The sequence below is a fragment of the Ambystoma mexicanum genome, chromosome 1p, assembly GCF_040938575.1.
Source record: "Ambystoma mexicanum isolate Mex_15411 chromosome 1p, UKY_AmexF1_1, whole genome shotgun sequence".
NCBI lineage: Eukaryota > Metazoa > Chordata > Amphibia > Caudata > Ambystomatidae > Ambystoma > Ambystoma mexicanum.
Genome location: NC_090921.1, coordinates 1135800691 through 1135822620, shown reverse-complemented (window position 1 = coordinate 1135822620; position 21930 = coordinate 1135800691).

Genomic DNA, 21930 nt, shown 5'->3' with positions numbered 1-21930 from the left:
TGTGTTATGTTTAACTACTTTTTAATGTGCATATAGGGATAAGCGTGCTGTAAGGGACACCATTTGGAGACAGTATTTCTACATTTTCTTGGGGGAAGAACCCACAAATCTTCAAATCTACTTAGTTGGGTTGGTCTTGCTTGCAGCATTCGGTCACACAGTATAATATGGAGCCACATTACAAAACAGTTCAAATGCCACATTTGATTCACAGCCAGCCCCTACTTCATAGAGGGGAGCCGTCCCACACTGTGCCATCGTGATTACTGGGGATGGCATAATGGGGGAAACTCGCACCTGTTATTACAGCTATTAGGAAGTGTTACTCTAAAACTATGCCAGGGTGATTGCTGGAAAAGAGAGGTCTTCTCACACTGTGCCATGGTGATCATTGTCAGGGAGTGGCTGTGACAGATTTGACCATCTGCACAGTGAGTTTGCGGTCGCCTGGGCTTTTTTTAAAATTGTCCATGAGTTGAATGATGGTAGATCAACCTCTGGAAAATGTGTGGGGCTAATCCGCACTCAAGTTCCTATGCTCACTGCAATGTGGGGTAAAATATAGCCCTTGAATGCTAGAAATAAAGAGGCCAGCGTCATTTGTAAAGTCCCATTGAAGTCTAAATCCAGCACAGAAATGGTGATGTCGAACATGAGGCCTATTGAACTAAAAACAAGCCTAAAACTCAAAGAAATAAATGTGGGCTTAAATCTCAAAAGTGTGAAAAATATGTGCAATGCATTTCAGCAAGGAAAAGAAAGATATGTGGCTGACAATACTGTTTTACTAAATCAATGGAGAGCTGCACTTTCCACTTATTGAGACAGATAGCAGCTTGTACAATATCTTTATGCAACATGAGACTGTGATTCCAAAATCTTAATTGAAACCAAGCTTATTGCAATTATAATAAATTAAATAACTTCTCTTTTCCTCATCCAAATGACGGTAAGCAGAGAGAAGTGCTTATTAGACTTTCAGAGTTTGAACATGGTTTTCTCATATAACTGCCCTATACATATGGACAATCCAGAAGTGATACTCATGTCTCTTGCAACTGTGAGATTAAAGAAGTACATTACACATGGATATAAGACCCAGGTGCCTTATAAAATGTCATGTAAAGTGTATTGCGTGTGAGTTTAAAAGCCATTTCTTGCAGAATTTTACATGCATCTGGACATTTCTCCTGAAAATGAAACTTAAGCTCCAAGACCTTACCTCTGCTGGTCCTGGAGAGGGAGGTCTGGTTGTCAACCATCCATTAGGTCCATCAAACTCTAGGTTTCTACCGCAACTCAACCCTCACACTAAATAAACACGTGAATGCCATGGCATCCTCCACAGCATACACGTGCATATTGATCAGGGTGTGCAAACCCATTCTTTCTAAAGAAAGTTGCATGATCCTCGCCAGAGCCCTCATATTATCCAAGTTGGATTATTGTAATGCTCTATACTTAGGGGCAAGCAAAAACATCATTAAGAAAATCCAATTTCTCCAAAACAATGTGTTTAGATCAGCTTGCGGCATACCTAGGAGTGAGCACATTTTGGACTCAAGGAGACAGAACAAATTTCTCTCCACTATAGACAAAATCATGCTCAAAACTGTCTCCCTTACCCACAAATGCCTCAATGGTGCTGCCCCATGCTACCTCTCAGAAAAGATTCTCAAGAAATCCTCATCACGCCCGACCAGAAAAGCTAACTCATTCTGTCTGGTTGTCCCAACTTCGAACTAAAAAGGCATGGGGTAGCAGTTTCCCAGTCATGGCGTGCAGCTCTTTAACACCCTCCCCCTCTCACTGAGAGAGGATCAACATTTCCTTTAATTTAGGCGTAACACCATAAACTGGCCTGCATCCCTGGACATTTGAGATATATGGCCTGTCAATGCCCTATAGCAAAGTGGACCAGTTAACACTGTAACATTTGCCTTTGACCTAAATGATCTCATTCTTTTACTACACTGCACTATCTTTTGTATTACCATGTAAATATTATCTATTCTTTTTATGTATAATTCTCTTGTAAACATTGTAAACTCTTTCATTTGTAACGCCTGTAACCTAAGCCTAATGTTTTTTTGTAATCCTGTGCAAATGCGCCCAGATACCTTTGAGTTTGGCGCACAATACAAATCAATAAACAAACAAACACACATTGCTTCAGAAATATAAAGAAATACACTGCCTAGATTTAAACCACGTTGTGAAATAGATAAAGCCATGCCTGTTCTTTCAGCAGAAGTGACCGTGATGTCACAGCTCCCATAAAATGTACATTAGAGTTGCAGTCAGGGACATTAGAAGGCCAAGAAGGGATGTGTGAAGATACAAATTAGCCAGCCTCTGGCTGATCACATGCTTAAGGGGAAATGAAACATCTGCTACCCACTTTTCCCAATGATCCCACCATCCTAGCCAACACATTCAGCCAAGTTGTAACCACAGCGGTAGATGCCATTGCACCCCTCACCGCTAAAAAAGCAAAAAAAATAAACACTCCAACGCATGGTTCTCCGCGCCAAAAAAAGAGCACTTCTGGCAACATGGAAAAAACACCCCTCCGAGTCCAACAAAACTGCCTTCAAATCTTTATCCAGAGACTACAAAACAGCCATCACACAGGCTAAGGCAGACTCCTACAACACCAGCATCAGCAATGCGAACTCTGATACTAAGGAAATCTTTGCCATTTTCAGGGAACTTGAGACACCTTCCACTCCCCCATCCACCATTATCCAGGATGAGACCTGGTGCAACCAAATTCAAGCAGCCATGCTACACAAATCAGATACCCTACATTCTAAAATTCTATCCCACCAAAAAGCACTATCCGCTCTCCTTGAGCGCACAACGGCTCCTCCAGCCCAACAGCCGAACGCTCCCAGTAAAACTCCAAAATTTGAATTCTCGAACATGACGGAATCTGAGGTCATTGCCCTCATGAAATCCATTAAACCATCCAACTGCAAGGGAGACACATGCCCTTCCCACATTATCAGAGACAGTGCCCCTGCCCTGGCGCCCATTATTACAGCCTTCATCAACTCTTCATTTCAATCATTGCATGTACCAACTTCCTTAAAAGAAGCCTGGGTCAAACCTCTCCTAAAAAAAACATCTCTCTACCCTTTCATCCCAGGGAACTACCATCCATCCCATCACAACCGTCCCCTTTCTGTTAAAGATTCTGGACAAAGCAGCCTACCTGCAGGTTCAAAAATGTATTGAAGACAACCACCTCCTTGGCCTTCGCCATTCTGGCTTCTGCCCTCGACACGGCACCGAGATGGCACTACTGGACCTAAAAAATCAAATAGATGACCTTAGAGATGAGGGCAAACCAGCTCTCCTCCTGCTCCTAGACCTCTCTGCGGCCTTTGACCTGGTCGAGCACAAAACGCTATGCCACCATCTCACGACCTTGGCCCATTTCTCCACCAAGGCTTGTGACTGGATCACCTCGTTCCTTCAGGAGAGCGTAATGAAGGTCTTCTCTGACACCGCCAACGCAACACCCAGCCCTATCAAATGCGGAGTCCCACAGGGCTCCTGCATAGCCCCTACACTCTACAACCTCTTCAACAGACCTCTCTTCAGAATACTTGATGCCCTGGGCATATCATATACAAACTATGAGGATGATACACAGGTTCACATCCACCTGTCAGGTGACTACACCAAGGACCTGGACACACTCAACAGCATCTACGCCACCATTTAATCCTGGATGGCTGATAACTGGCTTTGTCTAAACAGTGATAAGACTGAACTCCTGCTTGTTGGCTCCCCATCCACATTGGGCAAACTTGATACCAAATACCAATCCTTCACCGTAGACAATATTCCCATCAAAGTCTCTCAAACTATCAAAACACTGGGTGTGTATCTCGAGTCCAGCCTCACTATGGACAGACAGGTAAATGCCATTGCCTCTTCCGCAGCATATCACTCCAAACTCATCAATGCCATCAGGCCCTTCCTATCACGCCAAAACTGCATCTCAATTGCAAGAGCCATCATCGGCTCCAGACTGGACTATTGCAATGCACTGTTCATTGGAACCTCCCAAAAAAACCTCACCAAACTCCAGATTGCCCAAAATAATGCCTTAAGAGCTGCTACAGGCACCTCTCGCAAGGAACACATCTCAGGGATCAGAAGGCAGGTACACTGGCTTCCCATCAAGGAAAGGGTGGTCTTCAAAACTCTGGCCCTTAAGTGTCTTCACAACCTAGCCCCTCCCTATCTGACTCAAAGGATATCCAGACAAACAGTCACCAGACCTACATGGGCAGCCTATGCCAACCGCATCACTGTCTCGCTCACACGCAGAGTGCGTGCAGGAGGCACCAGCTTCCCTGCTATGGCAGCAACCTTATGGAATAGTCTCCCAGTTCAGATCAGAGCAATCGACTCACACTCGACCTTCCGCAAGGCCTTAAAAACCAACCTCTTCACCTAAAGCCCCGTCCCTCTAGGTATGCATGTCTATTGTATCACCATGTATAGGGGAAGATCTGCCTTGCCACTTGTTACCTATACTGGAGTATTAGTAACCAACTGTAACAACCTATGTGTATTCTCTGTAACCATGCAAATGCACCTAAGCGAATGTATTTAAATATACCTTTTAGGGCCGCTTACTGTAACCCTCAAGCAAGCCTTCTTAAATTTCCTTATAGTGCCTCATTGCCTGTGGGCTGTAGCGCGCTCTACAAATGCAAAATAAAATAAAATAAAATAAGAGAATGCAGAAAAGGCTGAAGTTTAGTTAATAGAAAAATACATATTATTGCATAAAAAGGACAGCATATATGCCACAACGGTCATTCTACACTTCTACTAAAGGTGACGGTAGCCCTCTTTGAACCATGCCAAAATGATGTGTGTGTGATAAACATAACAGAAGTTATTATTGAAAATTTGATTTGGGCCTTCAGTTGATTCTGAAAGATTTGAAAGTTTGTGTGAGGGTGAAGGATAACATTAACATGGGAACTATGAAGTGGCATATGTTTCACTGATACGGCTCCCGAGTAAACAAAGAAAAAAAAAATCTGTGCATAGGAAGGGTGTTCCGACTTCAGAGTAGCATCATCTGATTGGCCTTAAAATCTAGTAATTAAAAATATATCCATACATGTAAATATTTGAAAAATTAGGGTAGGTGCCATGTTGATAGAGTTTCAGAGTTTGCACATGCCAAGCCCAAATATCAGTTTGGGATGACAAAGCTTTCTCCTCCCACAGCTTTCCTAACTCACACCCCTCATCTCCTTGTACTATTAGCACACAGGTGGGATGTGGGTAGAGAAAACCAACCAATCCCCTTTGCAGGAATCATGACACGTTTGTGATGTTATTTGCCCTATAAGTAAACCAGTTTACATTAGAACTACACTTTTGCCACTTATTCCGGGTGGTAACCTGCTGCTGAACTCTTGTGCGAAACACCCAAGCAGAGAGACCCCAAATCTTGCACTGGGGACAGGGACCAGAGGACATAGAAGCTGACTGGGACCCTTTGAAGGAGCCAGAGGGGACCATCCTTGACTGACACCCTTGCTGTCCCAGAGGTGCCCTGCTGTTCCCTGATTCCCTTTACAAGGCATCCCCTGTAAGCAATGCTATCCCAAAGCCATAGATTGTGTAGGCCCTGCATTTTTCTCAAGTATTGTTCTAGTATTTCCCCATAGCAAAATATACTGTTTGTCTGTGTAGATCGGTAGCATATTTAATTAAAGTAAATCAATGAATTCCCCTATAGAAATCCCAGGATGTGTTTTGTTAGCAATCAAAACTAACAAGCTCTTCCCAGTGTGGTTTGAGCCAGTATAGACCTAAATATTTGCCAAAAGAATTAATCCCAAAACCTTGTTTGCAAGTGAGGATGCAGGGTGCAAAACAACATTCCCCATTGATCCCTTTCATTTTAAATCAGAAGTGTGAAGCCTTGTATTTCCTTTGAATTTGTGGCAAGAAAAACTAAATTGCCCCTTTGTTCCCATTTTGCTCTGACCCTAACTACAAAGCTCTGTCTGTTCTTTTAGGTGTGGCAAAACACATGTTCTCATTGCTTTTCTTTTCCTCATATTGTATCTGTGGTAATAAGTGAAAAAAAACATTTCTCCCTGAATCCAGTTTCCAAAGTGTGCATTTTATCAGAATCGCAAAACGATTTTCCCATTGTCTTTCCACTCTCTGTCACTGGCCTTCCATTGAGAGGGGACATGTCTATATGATATTTGAAGGGTGAGGGTTGCTGGGAGAAAAGTATTATAGTGAAATCAGCAAGCACTGTGTGTGTTGAATTGTTAGTTTTCTGTATTGGTGAGGTGTTTGAAAAGAAAGCTGCAGGTAATTGTGACTGCATATCTCAGTATTAGCTCTGTGTTGGTGCCCTAACGGAAGTCATTTTTGTTCTTGTGTTGCCACAGCATTGGTGGCTGATGTTAGCCTGTTTGTCAAGTTTGGTTTAAATAACTTAATAACTAAATATTCCTACTACACACCGGCCTGGTTGCTAGTCCCTTGTGGCACACAGTATTTCTTGGGGTTTGGTGCAAGACGGGTTGGAGGCCTTACCAAAATGAACCTTAACAAAGTAATTGTGCTTTGTTGTGCGCCACCTTGATTGGGGGGAAAGGAACTCCCTGAGTTGAGTGTGACCGCGTAATAACTGTGACAGCACAACATACACGTAGAGCTGTGTACTCTGGGTGGACAAAGCCTACTAGCACAGTCGCCCCCTATCACATTTAGTTGGAATCTGACAGGAGGAGTACACAATGCATTTACAGAAGGGGAATGGACAAACATTCCCCTTGCCATGGCCAGCCTAATTAACTAACAAAGGCTCCATGGACCCGCACTGAGCCCTGTAGCGGGTGGCAGCTTTTACATATGAATCAGAGTTTATTTTGAACAGGCCCACATGGGGCCTGGCTGCAGAGGCTAACAAAGGTGACAAGAAACCCAACACCCTTTCATATGCACTGTGTCAACCTGATGCTAGCGCTTGCACTCAGTATCGATTGACAGTGACATTTCAGGCCTGGGACTGCGTGTTTACAGTAGACATCCCGACAGGAAGATCCAATTCAGAAGGTATGAGTATGTGGTTTGACGGAGCCAGAAAATCTGGTCTCACCACAGCTTCGAGGGAGACCTTCCACTTTAATCAGGAAGCACAGAAACATCTATTAACCAGAGGGACCATTTGATCCACAGCACACAGGAAGATGGGTGGGACTTAGTATTACATGTTTTCATCCCTTTACCTTTTATGTTGCAAAGCACTCTTGTTATGACCTCACACATACATGAGATTGTAGGCGGGGACCAAGGATTGGTACATTAAGGTAGGCGTAGCCTACACTAATCCCTGTGGTCCAGCTGGCTTTAAAAGAGGGCTGAGTCCCTCTTTTGGCAGATCACCTGAAGGGTTCACCAGAAGCAGAAGGAAGAACTCAAAATTGGACCCTGGCTGAAGGTTCAGTCTGCCTTACATCTTCCGCCAGTGAAGGAAGCTCAGGACCTCCAAGAGGGAAGCAAGATTCCTCCCCTAATCATCTCCAAGGGAACAGAGGGAGATACTGAATCCAGAGGACCCACCAACAGCTCCATAACTAGTACCCAGCTAGCACACAGTGTGCCCTGCTAGGCTCTGCAGCAAGCTTCCTATGTGGGATGTGCCAGAGCATCTCTGAACCAAACAAAGGACAATAAAAGCCCAGAGAAGTCTCTAGGAGGAGTACATCGACAAGCATCGACAGACGTCTGTCTTAAAGGACATTTTGGGCCAGTCGAGCCTATCGAGCCCCTCGTACTGCAACTGACTGCATTGCTGACTTTTGTTATGCTGCAGTCACTAAAGCCAACTGAGACACTGAGATGATTCGACCAGTACTTCAGAACTACCGACCATCACAGAGATAATAATTCCTGAACCTGAGCCGCCGTGTGGGCCAGCCTACAGGCGTTCATCCAACTTTGCTCGCCGTACTGCCTGCTGCCTGATACCCACAGCTGTCTCCCATCTTAAACTCTGTCACAGAAGCTACAAAGCACCCTGAAACCAACATCACTTTGTCTAGCACCAAGAACTTCTACAGCACAAGGTACATTGTGGTTATGTCCCCCTGGTCCCTAGTGACATTTTACGACCCATTGCTCCCTTTGTGTTGAAACCAAGTATCCTTGAACTGTTGCAATTAATTACTATACTGACTACCCTCCTGTCAGTATCCAGAGTGCATCCCTTTTCCTTCTTTGAAACTGTCTGCCCTCTGCATTCCTTTACTGGGAGGTTAGGGGGAGGGGTTGTATTGTGCGGTTAGGGGGAGGGGTTGTATTGTGCCGTGTGCTGGAACTGTCTGATGTGATAATAATGAAGTAGATGTTGTTGTACAACCTTTTCTGGATAGTCCCTTTTATGAGTGGATAATAATTGTATTTTCGCGCTGTGCTGCACCTAACCAATGATCCACAACCTTTCAGAAATGAGCTTGCCTATCTGTCCACGTTACCAAAATTCGACAGGGAAGTTTATAATTTGCTTGTGTTTCCAATCTGTTAGTATCCCTTCTGGGGTACTAGAGGTGTGGGGCTGATTGATGTTTTCGAAACTGGTTCTCATCCCTGAACCACTTTTGCCCCGGAAGTTGATTCTTCACAGTGGCACACACATACTGTGAGGTAGTGATTGCTGGCAGGGAGAGTCCAGTTCACACTGAGTGGTTGCAATTGCTGGCAGAGAGTATCCAGCTCACACTTTGTGATAGTGATTGCTGGCAGAGAGTGTCCAGCTCACAATCAGTGGTAGTGATTGCTGCCAGAGAGAGTTCAGCTCAAATTATGTTTGAATGATTGCTGAAATAGAGCGTCCAGCTCACACTGTGCAGTAGTAATTGCTTTCAGAGAGTGTCCAGCACTGTGCAGTAGATGGCTAGCAGGGAGGGGGGTCCAGTTCACACTGTGTGGCAGTGATTGCTTGTAAGGAGGGTCCAGCTCACATGGTACAGTAGTAATTGCTGTCAAGGAGGGGCCAGTTCACACTGTGTTGTAGTGTTTGTTGGCAGAGAGGTTCCAGCTCACACTGTACTGTAGTGATTGCTGGCCACGAGGGTGCAGCTCACACTGTGTTGCAGTGATCACTGGCAGAGAGAATACAGCTCACACTTTGTGGTAGTGATTTCTGGCTGAGAGGTTCCAGGTCAAACGGTGTGGTAGTGATATCCAGCAAGGAGGGTCCAGCTCACACTCTGTAGTGGTGAATACTGTCAGGAAAGGTCCAGCTTAAATTTTGCAGTACTGATTGCTGTCAGGGAGGGTTCAGCTCACTTGTGTTGTAGATTGCTGGAAGGAAGAGTTCAGCTCACACTGTGTGGTAGTGAATGGTGTCAGGGAGGGTCCAGCTCACATTACTGGCTGAGAGGGGCCAGCCAAACTGTGTTGTAGTGATAGCCAAAAGGCAGGGCCCAGTTCACACTCTGTGGTAGTGAATGCTAGCAGGAATGGTCCAGCTCAAACTGTGTGGTAATTATTGATGTCAGATAGGGTCCAGTTCAAACTGGGTGGTTGTGATTGCTGGCAGAGAGGGCCAAGCTCACACTTTGTGGTGGTAATTGCTGGCAGAGAGTGTCCAACTCACACTGTGTGGTAGTGATTGCTGGCAGGGAGGGCCCAGCTCACCCTGTGCAGTAGTGATTGCTGGCAGAGAGTGTCCAGTTCACCATGTGTGGTAGTGAATGCTGGCGAGAAGGGTCCCGCTCAAATTGTGTGGTAATGATTGCTGACATGAAGGGGCCAGCTCACAATATGTGGTAGTGATTTTTTGTAAGGAGGTTCCATCTCTTATTCTACAGTAGTGATTGCTGTCAAGGAATTTCCAGTTCATACTGTGTGGTAGTGATAGCTGGCAGGGAGGATCCAGCTCACACTCTGTGGTAGTGAATGCGGGCAGAAAGGGTCCAGCTCAAATTGTGCTGTAATGCTTGCTGGCATAGAGGGTTCCGCTCACACTGTGCAGTTGTGATTGCTGTCAGGGAGGCTCCATCTCACTCGTGTAGTAGATTGCTGAAAGGGAGTGTCCAGTTCACACTGTGTGGTAGTGAATACTATCAGGGAGGGTCTAGCTCCCTTTGTGCAGTAGTGATTGCTGGATGAAAGGGTCCAGCTCAAACTGTGTGGCAGTGATAGCCATCATTGATGATCCAGCTCAGACTCTGTGGTAGTGAATGCTGTCAGGCAGGGTCCAGCTCAAATTGTGTCATAATGATTGCTGGATTGAGCGTCCAGCTCACACTGTGAAGTAGTGATTGCGGTCAGGGAGGGTCCAGCTCACTCATATGGTAGATTGCTGGAAGGGATGGTCCAGCTCACAATGTGTGGTGGTGAATGCTGCCAGGGAGGGTCCAGCTCACACTGTGCACTAGTTATTGCTAGCAGATGGGCGTTCAGCTCACACTGTGAGGTTTTTGGTTGCTTGCTCAGAGGGTCCTGCTCACACTGTGTGATAGTGATTGCCGGCAGAGAGGGTCCAGCTCACACTGTGCAGTAGTGATTGCCAGTAGAGAGAGTGAGGCTCACACTGTGCGGTATTGATTGCTGGCAGAAAGTGTCCAGCTCAAAATGTGTAGTAGTTATTGCTGGCTTGGAGAGTTCAGCTGACCCTGTGTGGTAGTGATTGCCGGCAGGAAGGGTCCAGCTCACACTGTGTGGTAGTGATTGCTATCAGAGAGGGTCTAGCTCAAACCGTGTGGTAGTGATTGTTGGCTCAGAGGTTCCAGCTGACCCTGTGTGATATGTGTGATAGTGATTGCTGGCAGAGAGAACACAGCTCACTCTGTGTGGCAGATTGCTGGCAGGGAGCGTCCAGTGTACAGGTGTGTGGCAGTGATTCCTGAAGGGGAGGGTCCAGCTTAAACTGTGTGGGTCGGAGGTTCCAGTTGACCCTGTGTGGTAGTGATTGCTGGCGAGGGAATACAGCTCACACTGTGCAGTGGTGATTGCTGAGAGAGGGTCCAGCTCACACTGTGCACTGGTAGTGGTTGCTGACAACTAGGGGTCCCCTCGCATTGTCCATCCGTTATTGCTGGAGGAGAGTGATCTACATTGGTGTGCACTGTTGAAGGCAGGGAACGATGGAAATGGCTATCCGTGTAAAAAGTGAATTTTCCTATTTGTTGGGGAAATGTCGATAACACCCACATCTCACCAGCTCGAAGAAAACTTCTAAAATGAGCTCCTTTTTACTAAACTGAAAGGGGGCAAGTTACAATGCTGTGAAACATTTCTTTAAAAAATAAAAATAAAACAGAGCTATCTTATCTGCAAAATACACGGTGTTATCTGCGGATAAAGGCAGCTTATGTTAACCGTTAAGAGTACTGCGTGTCTTCGCCTGCATCCGTCTAAACGCCCCAGCAATACATATGTAGGAAATGCATCGGCATAACCCCGCTAATCTCAGTGCCCGCCCCCCGCACCCTCGCGCTGCACGTCATCCACGAGAGTGACGCCAAAGGAAATGCGCGAGGATCAATATCGAATCAAAAGGGGGAAGGGATGGGCTTCCCCCCAGGCCCCCGCGGACATGCGCCCACGCCTCCAAAAACTGGAACAGCCACATTCATTATACATTTTTGTGTTTTATAACAACATGTTAGCGATACACGGTAACAGCTCAAGATGTGAGCTGAGCAGACCGGCAAACCAAGACAAGAATATCCCGTGAATAGTGATTGAGGCGGGCCAGGGGCATCGGGCTTTTAAAAGATAATCTAAAAAAAAGAGCTATCTTTGATGACAGCTTCTTATTTTTAAAGCGGCTTTCCAACCCAACACCTCTCAGCAAGCAAAGCAAGCCCAGTAAAGATATTGGCAAAGACAGTTGTGAAATGTTCATTTTGCCTCCGTGGTGCGAATTACATAAGTCTGATGTCCTGAAAGACACCCCCACTGAGCTCCCTCGGCCAGTTCATGGCAATGCAATGCACCACAGTTGTGTTGTGCGCCCGATCTGAGAGCATACCACGGGAACGACTAAAGCGCAGACACTCGAAGCATCCGCTGAGATGGAAGGTGGGGCCACGCACACGAACACTACACGTGGAATGTACCGCCACGCTTAAAATGGTAGACATGTTTCAAATAGAACTCACTAAAATGTCGCATGAGTTAGCGATCAATGTGCAATTTGGTGGTGGAAACGGGTTGGTGGTGGTCGGAGGGTATCCATCTCAGACTGGACTTTTGTTGTGTTTGATAGACCTAATTGCATTGACCTTGACTAAATGTTACCCAGGAGACTGAGACCATTCTGATGCCTGCATTCCTGCCTCCTTCGCCTGCCTCCCTGGGGGCACACTGAGACGCAGCATCTTCGCCCCCCTCACTGCCTCCGCCCCCACCCCGGCAGCACGCTGTCCAAGTTGCTGAATTCACATTCCTCAGTCTCTGGCCGTCCACAGCGCCTAATTCGAATTCCGATGCTGCTGTCTAGACGGCTGAATGCAAATGCCAGTCCATGGTGCTGAATTCAGACTTCTCTTCAGCTGGGTATAGCGCTGAAGTCCGATCCCTGTCCTTGGCGCTGAAGCCATGGCCCTTCCCATGGTCTGCTGTATGAAACTGTGCTGCATGGCTCTCTGTCCAAGGTCCTGAAAATAGCGTTCCTTCTGGGTATAAAAATGTGAGCAAAATGCATTTAGCACCAATGTTGCTTCTTGCGTGATTTAGATCTGAGCAAAAAGATGTTTTCCTAATCCATGTGATCAAAACAAGTTTTCACCAAGGCGAAAATGAACCATACCATTGTGTGTGGTATGTTTGATGTGCAGCTTTCACATACGTGTGTTTATTGCATTTACAGATTCCAGCATTACTCACTGCACACCTAGATAGAGGGGCCAAGCATACTGCTCTAAAAGACTTCATAAGAGAACCCAACCAATAATCAGACGCTGGTGACCTAAACTCTCTCTTCCAAAGTGTTCTCTTACTCCCCCATGTATTGAACTACATATAATCCAAGGAACATAATTATCTGCAAAACCAGATAAGAAATCGCCACTGGGTCGGTCTTAGTTCTTCTTGAACAATTAGAAACCACACACTGGGCTTCATTCCGAGTATTATGGTATTGGTGAAGACTCCTTCTTCCACCCAACTCAGACAAGACGCGACAGACCAACAACAAATATAAAAAATTCTAGAAAAGTAATCGCGAATTACCAATAGTGTCGCCTGACAGAGTAGTCTCCAAAAAGAGTCTAATTACGCACTCATTCCGAGTATGGTGGTAGTCATGGTGCAATTTGCGCCATGACTACCTCCCATATCGGTACCGACTCCAACTTTGTTCAATGGGGACTTACCGGTGTAGTCCGCCCTTTGCAGGACCGGACCGGTAAGTCCCTATTGAAAAAGCCATTCCCCATTCCCATTTCAGCCCCCATAGGGCTCAATGGTAATGGGGAAGGCGCTAATAACGGTACTGCAAATTGCGGTACCGTTATTAGCTTCAAGGTCCCTTAACGGGTCCCGTCCATAACACCTGGTCAGACCAGGTGTTAAAGGAGGGACCCGCTAAGGGACCACGCTGTAGGGCGGTAAGGGATTACCGGCACCGTTCTCCTTACCCGTGCCTGGTTTCCCTTACCGCCCTACTTGGAATGAGGCCCACTGTCTTTAGGGAATCGTTTGCATTGCAGGCCGAGGGAGTGTGGCTCTTCTTGGTTCTCCCCTGATCACAATATTTGCATGCTGTTCTCAACATAATGTTAAGCACCTGCTCTAAAAATGACATTCTTCGGTACACAGGCCTCATGTTGACTATAGGATAAAATCCTGACACTTCACTTTCTGCCACAGAATCTTAGCTAGACATCTACAGACCTTGTAATGTGGATTTCATTCTAGATGTGCATTTACCTCTGGGTGCAACACAAAAGGAAAACAAACTAAACACAATAATAACCATCCCACGCTTTCACAGTTACACACCTTTACATTCACTCATCAGAAAGAACACACAAATCAGTTCATATTTGGTCAACATGGAACATTGGTGGTGTTTACATTGGACAGATGTGGGAATAAAATAAGACACATTCTATAAAAAGAAGTATTTTTCATTGGGTCAGCATAGCAATTCAAATGTAAGTGATTTCCCTTTAGGCATCCTGTCACTCTTTCGCTATGACAGCAATGCAGTATGAAAACAGTTTCAGATCTCAGTTGCTGCCCTACCCGTGTCCAACATTGGATTAGTAGTAGGATTACGAGATTGTGACCCCCCTCTGTGTCAATGAAGAAACCCCCAGCTAATACTTTAGCATTTTGGCTTCTTTGTTAATCCTTTGGTCCCATAAGGATTACAAATGTTCTGCCTTTCCTGCCCACTCTGATACTTTGCCAATTAAACAACCCAGCAGAAGGAGCCTCAATGTATTGTTGCCCTATTTTACCCACACCTGGATAATCATCACACCCTCGACTCGTTAGGCCCTTTCTGCAGTCACGTATTGTCTGACCCTTTCTGCCAGGACACTGAACCTGAATCGAACTGCGGCCTTCAAGAACTCTCCCTGTAGTTACACTGGTCACCAGCTGTGGGATGTTTTAACCCACTAGTCCATGCCCTGCAACAGCACTTTGTGCTGCCTACATCAGAAATAACAGGATGGCCACCAAAAAGATCTTTCCGCTAAAAATCTCTGAAAGTGCGCAGGGAAACCTGAAAAATAGGCCGCTAATCCATTTTGCCTATGTCAGTGGTAACACAGGAGACCACTGCCAAAACCTATCATCACAGAGTAACATGAAACTACTTGAAAAAGCAATGCTGCCTTGCAAGGGAAACACAAACTGTTTTAAAAATCTGTTTTGCCTTGGCTGTGGAAAGTGCAAAAATCATGGTTCCTAAATATCACAGGAGATCCAACATTCTTGTTGGGTGTTAAACATCACTTTATCAAAGAATTCACCTAACCACAATGTTAGCAGGACTACATTTTATCATAAGAAAAATCCACATTCAATGGTGCTTGCATGGGAAAAATGTTAAAAATGGGCGCAGTACTGTCGCTCGCCTGTGTCCGAAGCCGGCATTTACTCATACTGTCATTTAAACTTATGCCTTAAAATCAAAGTATGGAAGAGAAAAGAACTCCTATCAAAAGCAAAAGAGGTGGATACAATTCAAAACTATATTTAAAAAAGACTGTAACTAATAGATTTGTGGCTATATTGTAGAAATGTAAATTGTATTTTAGTGAAAGATTATTTAAACATTGTTTCTAAAGTAAGTTCATCCCCAAACAAAGGAATCTTTCCCCCTGCCCTCTGTTGAAGAACTGGCAGGGAGACGTGAAAGGAAATGGGAGGGGACTTTGGCCTGTTGCTCTGACAAGGAGACAAAAGGGTCCCTTGACTGAAAGAAAATGTTAATTTGGGCATCAACAGAAACCAGCTGCTGGCAGGAACAAGCTCAGGTTGCATCTCTGGCTCAGCCAAGCCTTGGGGGCGGAGACAAACAGTTTTGTTTATTCAGAGAACACAGAAAATATGTTTGAGAAAAAGACTTATAGAAAACTGTGCTAAACTTGTAAAGATCTGGAAATTATAGATTGTTAAAATGAAAAGGTTGGTCACGTTTTAAAACTGCTCTGGAATTTGTGCAATGTTCAGAGACTGAACTATCAAAATATTGACCTTGTAGCAGTTGTGATGATGTTAAAAATATGAAACTTCACAGGAGGATGCCCAGATGTTATGTGCTTGTATATGGAAAGATCTGTAAAGATCTGACACCGGGTAACCAACCAAAAACGCGAAAAACTGTAATTTGTGAACCAAAACTCTTAGGAAAACTTTGATGGATACGTGCCTTATTTAATCTGTAATGTAAATATGTATTATTAACAAGTTGTTGATGTTGGAAATATGTTTTATATGAAAAACAGATTTTCTGCATAGTAACAAAGGGGAGGTCTCTCCCTGGATTGTAAATGGCAGCATCACTATGACACATTATGACACACTGTTTCCTTCTCAAATCAGGGGAGAGGAAATTCTCTGACCTCTCGGCTTCTTAGAGGGTTGGGCTTAGTATAATCAGCCTACTCAGCCCTTTGGAAAATAGATAAATAGGGACTGTTGAGGACCTAGAGACACACATTCACCCATCAACTGATTTATTGGCGAAGCGCTCTTTGGGAAGAACCCAGACCAAGACTCCAGAACCCAGATCAAGACTCCAGAACCCTGAAAGCAGAAGTCCCAGAATGCAAAGCTGAACCCTTTTCAGCTGACCTTTAAAATCTTGCAACCTATCGAATTTGGACACCATGCACTCCAAATGTGTGATGTTATTTTGGTAAAAATTAATTTAGATCAATTTAAGACTGGTTTGAGGTGCAGAGGAGAAATGGGTTGTCAATACAATATAACACAAGTAAGTCCCAGTTGAGGAACTCCCGTCCCCTGCACACTAGAGTAGCCCAGTAATTTTAGAATAGTAGAAGTAGGTATTTAGTAAAGGTAAATATTACAATTAAAGTCACTGTCTTCTTTAAGGCTCTATCAGTCAGATATGACCCTGAGTACACCATTCACAAAGTCATTTTGTTCTTTTTCAAAGATGATTTATTCCAAATATAAGTGCCCAATGCGTTTCGAGATACAATCTCTTCATCAGGGGCTGTGCGCTGAATACATTTTCATTTTCATTTTTCATATATCTACAAATATTCAACAAAAAAGTACAAATTAGTAAATGTAAATTATCCCAAAGAAAGGTTGTAGCTTATCGTGTTAATATTCTAACCAAGTTCAAATTGTGCAGTCAGAGAAACAGATGCAATCATCTTCCATAAAACCCAATCAGGTTTCTTGTTGGTAAGAACAATTAGAGAGACATAACACATATAGATATTTTTACCATTATTAAGTCATCATTTTCAATTTCAAATATGGTTCATCCTTGTGAAAACAGTAAAGGAATAATTGACAAAAATCATCCTAAAACCCATGTCAATCGAGATAAACAAACGGGCAGACATTGTTATAAAAACGTACCATATGTTGATAAGGAAGTATTCCTAAGAAGTAAATAGCAAATGAGCCGTCTGCCAATTGAAATGGCTTGCAAGTAGTCTACCTAAGGAGTGTGAAAGAAAAGAAAGGAAAAGGTACCTCAGATTAAACCAATGTATTGGTATAATAAATGACAAGGAGCAAGAGGTTAGCATACTTACTAGAGTATGGTATAAGGGCCGGTTCCCAAACTAAGTGTGGAAAAAACGGCCGTGAGCTTCTTGCTAAAGCATGTAGGCAGAAAGTCTGTTTTCCTCTGTACAAAAAACAGGGTAAAAGTAAACCAATGTCAATTCTCAGGGCTAAGGGTATGTCTAAATGAAGTGAAAAATAGAGCCTGTGGGTACTTACAATGGCTTGCTATACGAGTAGTTCGATTCCAGCTGTGTAAAGAGCAAGACAACATGGCGGTATAAATATACGTCATATACGTGACGTCATCACATGGTTTACGCGTGTGACGTCACGAATGTCAACAAACCGCGTAAGGTGGCTGCGTAGGTGACACTGTGGCTTAAAATGTAGAGACTGTTTCTAATATTTCAGTGGATAAATAAAGTGGGGTGTTGTACAAGATCTGTAAGCACAAGCAGTATGTAAGGTACTGAAGAACTCGTGTTTATTGATGTATATACAAGAGAATCCCGGGGTGGGAAGCGTATAATGGAACTAAAGGTGATGGGTAATGGGGATACCCTGGAAAACGGGAACCCTGTTGGTCTCTGTTAAAAGAGGATAAGATGGATGGGGTAATAGGATTACACTGAAGAGTTCCTAGGATGTGTAAAATAATATTTTTAGAGCCGACTGATCCTGTCTACTAAACCGGAGTGCACAATCCAATCAGGCACTTGCCAATATACAAGTAAAAACCATAGAGTATGCATATAATCAAGAAATGCAGATAGGTAATGGCTAAATTAACGTTGAATGTAGAATCTAATTGATGGCCTGTCATGTCAATTGGTTAATGAACGTGTGAAACATATACTTTTAGTTAAGAGCATGTGTCAATGTAACCAACAACCTTATTCAAAGATATTCAAAGAAAGGGTCCTAAATAAAAATCTTCATTGAGACCATGTGGTTGGACTGCGTCTAATTTATGTAGCCAGCATAATTCCCTCTGTGAAAGTTTTTTGGCAAAGTCCCCACCTCTGGGTAGTGAGCGTACAGTTTCCAATATAACCCAAAAAAGTTGGGTAATGTTGTGACCATTTTCTTTAAAGTCTCTGAACACTGGAGATTTCTCGTTTTTGGTTCTTATGTTGGACTTGTGCTCAGTCCACCGTTGTTTGGCCTTTCTGATTGTTTTCCCAACATCTGGGAATCCTCTTGTTTTGAACCTTTTCTTCATGTCATCATATTCGCTTTGTAGTCGTGTGGCATCTTGCAACCTGATTTTAACCCCAAACTTCCAAGGGGCACCACAAATCCAACAGCCTGACTGGGCTGTTTTTCTGCTTCTTGTCAAGAACCTTGCTAGAACCCAGAGATCCAACCCAGTAGAGCAGAGCTGTAACCCAGAACCAACCCGTCAGATCCAGTCCAAGAAGCTGTGCAGAGACCCAGTGCCGTGCTGCGTGCAGAATCGGGTGCCTGAATCCTGTCCGGTGGCGAGCAGATTCCAGTTCAAACCCTTGACCAGATCCCTGACGGGCATATTCCGAAACCATAGTTGTGAGTATTTACCATAGATCTGTCCAAAGCAAACCTCTTACCCTTAAGTAATTCTATCCAACCTATTCCAAAATATCCAGACTGCATTCTAGAATCTCTTTTGTTTGTCCTGAATCCTTCTGTAATCCATATAGTTCTGTGACAATTGTAGTGATAAATCATATTTGCGCTAATATATTTTCTGAAGAAAGGCAAATGTTGCAGCGGACAAAGACCAGACAGAGGCGCCTCTGGACTGGTGATTGTACCGTTGGTATCTCGCATCTTCATAGCCTGCCTTAGCGTTAAGAAATCCTTGTTTGTAATCTTCAACAGCGTATCTCTCATTTGAAATCTTGACTCTTTTCTAAAAAAATCGCCCTTTACTAAATCCTCTGTAACTTTTAACTGTACATGCTAGAAACTAAATGTAAGTGTAATTTTGAAGCTAACATCCTCAGCTTTCAAACAAACCCAAGCCTGCATTCAAACTCCTTATAGCTGTGCCACAATCGCATTTCTCGTATGCTGAAAAGTTTGCCACGATTCTGCATTTGGCTCAATTTCATTCCATATGAAACAGCTATTCTTTGCATTTAACCACTGAATTTCGTTTCCAATCTGCCAATCATTCAAACATCATTGCTAGTGTCTACCTGAACCTATCCAAAGCAGCTCCCACTAGCTCTGAATCCAATTTAGCAAATTAAAGTCATTTTAGCATTATTCCCATTCATTCAAAATCACATTCAAAAGCATCTGGCCTATTTAAAATCAGTCTTGTTTCTCTCTAAGCTTGCTGGGGGGAGTTGGGATTGAAACTGCATTTGAGGATTGTATACTCCTGAAACATGTGTTCCCCCATTCCATCTCTTCATCTTGCATATTAGGGGGGGATTGAGTAGTATCGGGAGAAACAGTGATTACATTGTCTTTGATTGAATTCATATCAAGTTTTATTCTGTGCTGCATTAATTTCATATCATTGCATTTCATTGAACCCACACAAAGTTTGATTCTCTGCTACATTATTCTTTTCATCCATACTCCTATTGATTAAAGAGACTGTTGATTATTGTAATATTACCCAACGCTGATCAATGTATACATATTAATAGTGTGATATCCCGATATTGTTCATCATTCATAAAGGTCTGATATATTTATTGTTCAATCCATCAAAATACATTTTTTAACTTTGCAAAACAACCTACTTCTTGGTTCAGTGAGACCGGGGGATTCAAAGAGAGGGGCATGATATAAGGGTAAATCGTTCAGAAATAAAATAACTTTTGACATAAAAATATATAATTAAGGGTTCCAGCTGGGCAGCTCACGCTAGGCATTGACTTAGTTGGAGTGCTGGGTTGAAACCACTTACACAGCCCAGTGGAGAAAACCTCTTAGAAAGCTTTCCAGCATAGCCCCTCCTTTCAGCCAGCTGCATTAAGCCCCCTGAGCAAGACCAAAAGACCAAAGAACAAAAGACCCCTCCTTTCTCCCTCTTGTAAACCTTTCAGAGACAACCACCTCTCAATCTATGTTTCTGTACAATTCTTATATCATGTTCTATCCTCTTCCGTGGTGTCATCTGTGATACCACGTCAGAACCTTCTAGCACCTCTCCTGCTCCCTTCTGATACCATTCATGTAACTTTCCAGCCCCTGGTTTAAATGACCGTTGGACAGTATTATGCATACCACAGCCTCATTATAATGTTGCATCTCCTTCCTCTGTTCCAGCTCCACACAATTAATGTCTATTCTCAAGGTCCATTGTGCTGTTACACTGCACATTCTGCCTTGTGAAGCACTGTTGTTCAGCTTTCAATTGTACATTATTTTCTGGAGCTGGCAATGATCAGTCAGTGGTGTTCATGCACCTGTTGCACATTAGCACACTCAGATTCTGTGGCCTAACAAATCTAGCCCACTCAATTCACCTCTATTCTAAATGTTAGTAACCAATGTCACCCCATTGTTGTCATCAATACTAAATGTTAGCAGGCCATGTTCTACAATACACAGAATATGCTGTACAAATTCCTTTGCTCAGAACCTTTACAACATGACACCTGCAGCTATCAACATTTTCGAGAAAACAGAATGAAGACAGTGTCTATGGCTCCTCTGTCAGCAGGATGAATCGTTTCTTGAAAGCTGTGACTTGACTCCTCTCATATTATTTAGCATGTGTGAGGGTTTGATGTCATGGAAGTCAGAAAACCCCAAATAGAGATTAAAATAATCCTGCAGCCCACAGTGAGAGAAAGGGACAAACTGTCCAGATCTTGCACGGTGTGCTCCAAACTCTGTGGCACATGATCAGTGGCCTCACTGAAGTGAACACCCTGGTTTCCTTCTTTTCTCTCTGCTGTCATGCTGACTGAAGAATCGACATTCTTTTGAAGGATTATTAATGATGAGTCTTCTACAAGGCATGAGTGCTCCTACGAAGGTGTATCCCCAGTCGCACATTGCCTCTGTGTGCTTGGGAGTGGAAGATGGGCCTCCTTCCGTCAAGATCATTAGCTCTCTAGCCCTGGGCGTCTAACTGCTCAGAATACTCCTTCCTGGTTCTTTTGGAAGTCGAGATACCAAAAGGGGGTCTGAGCTGGTGTGGAACATCTGCTTTCAGGCTCCTGCTGGGACTGCCATCTTAAGACCAGCTGGCTCCATGTGTGGCTACCCCAAGATGTGATGCGAAACAGAGGCGGCAGCAGCATCAGCAGCAGACAGCTCAGACTGCATAAGAATCTGGACATGAATCAAAGGATTGCATTGAATTCATTATAGCTATTAACCAGCCAACCTAATGAAACCTTTGGTGCACAAATTGGTGCATGATATCACTGGACTTGCCAGCAACCAAGGAGTTCTGCATGCAAAACAAATGGAAAATCAGCACATGTATTGTAGAATGGTCGCCTGCCAGCAAGGATGGTGGGGAGGTTACATGTTGGGGCCAACCTGGGCCGTCAGACATGGGTCTTGAGTAAAGAAATGGCAGGCTGTGAGAGAACATGGGATAGTGGAAAAGGCAGCACAAATAGGAGGTAAGAGAGGCAGGGGAGACAAACATGGGGATTAAGTGCTTCCTTTTTCATGAATGTTTGGGAACTGGCACTTGCAGTTTCGAGTCTATTGCAGCAAAAGAGG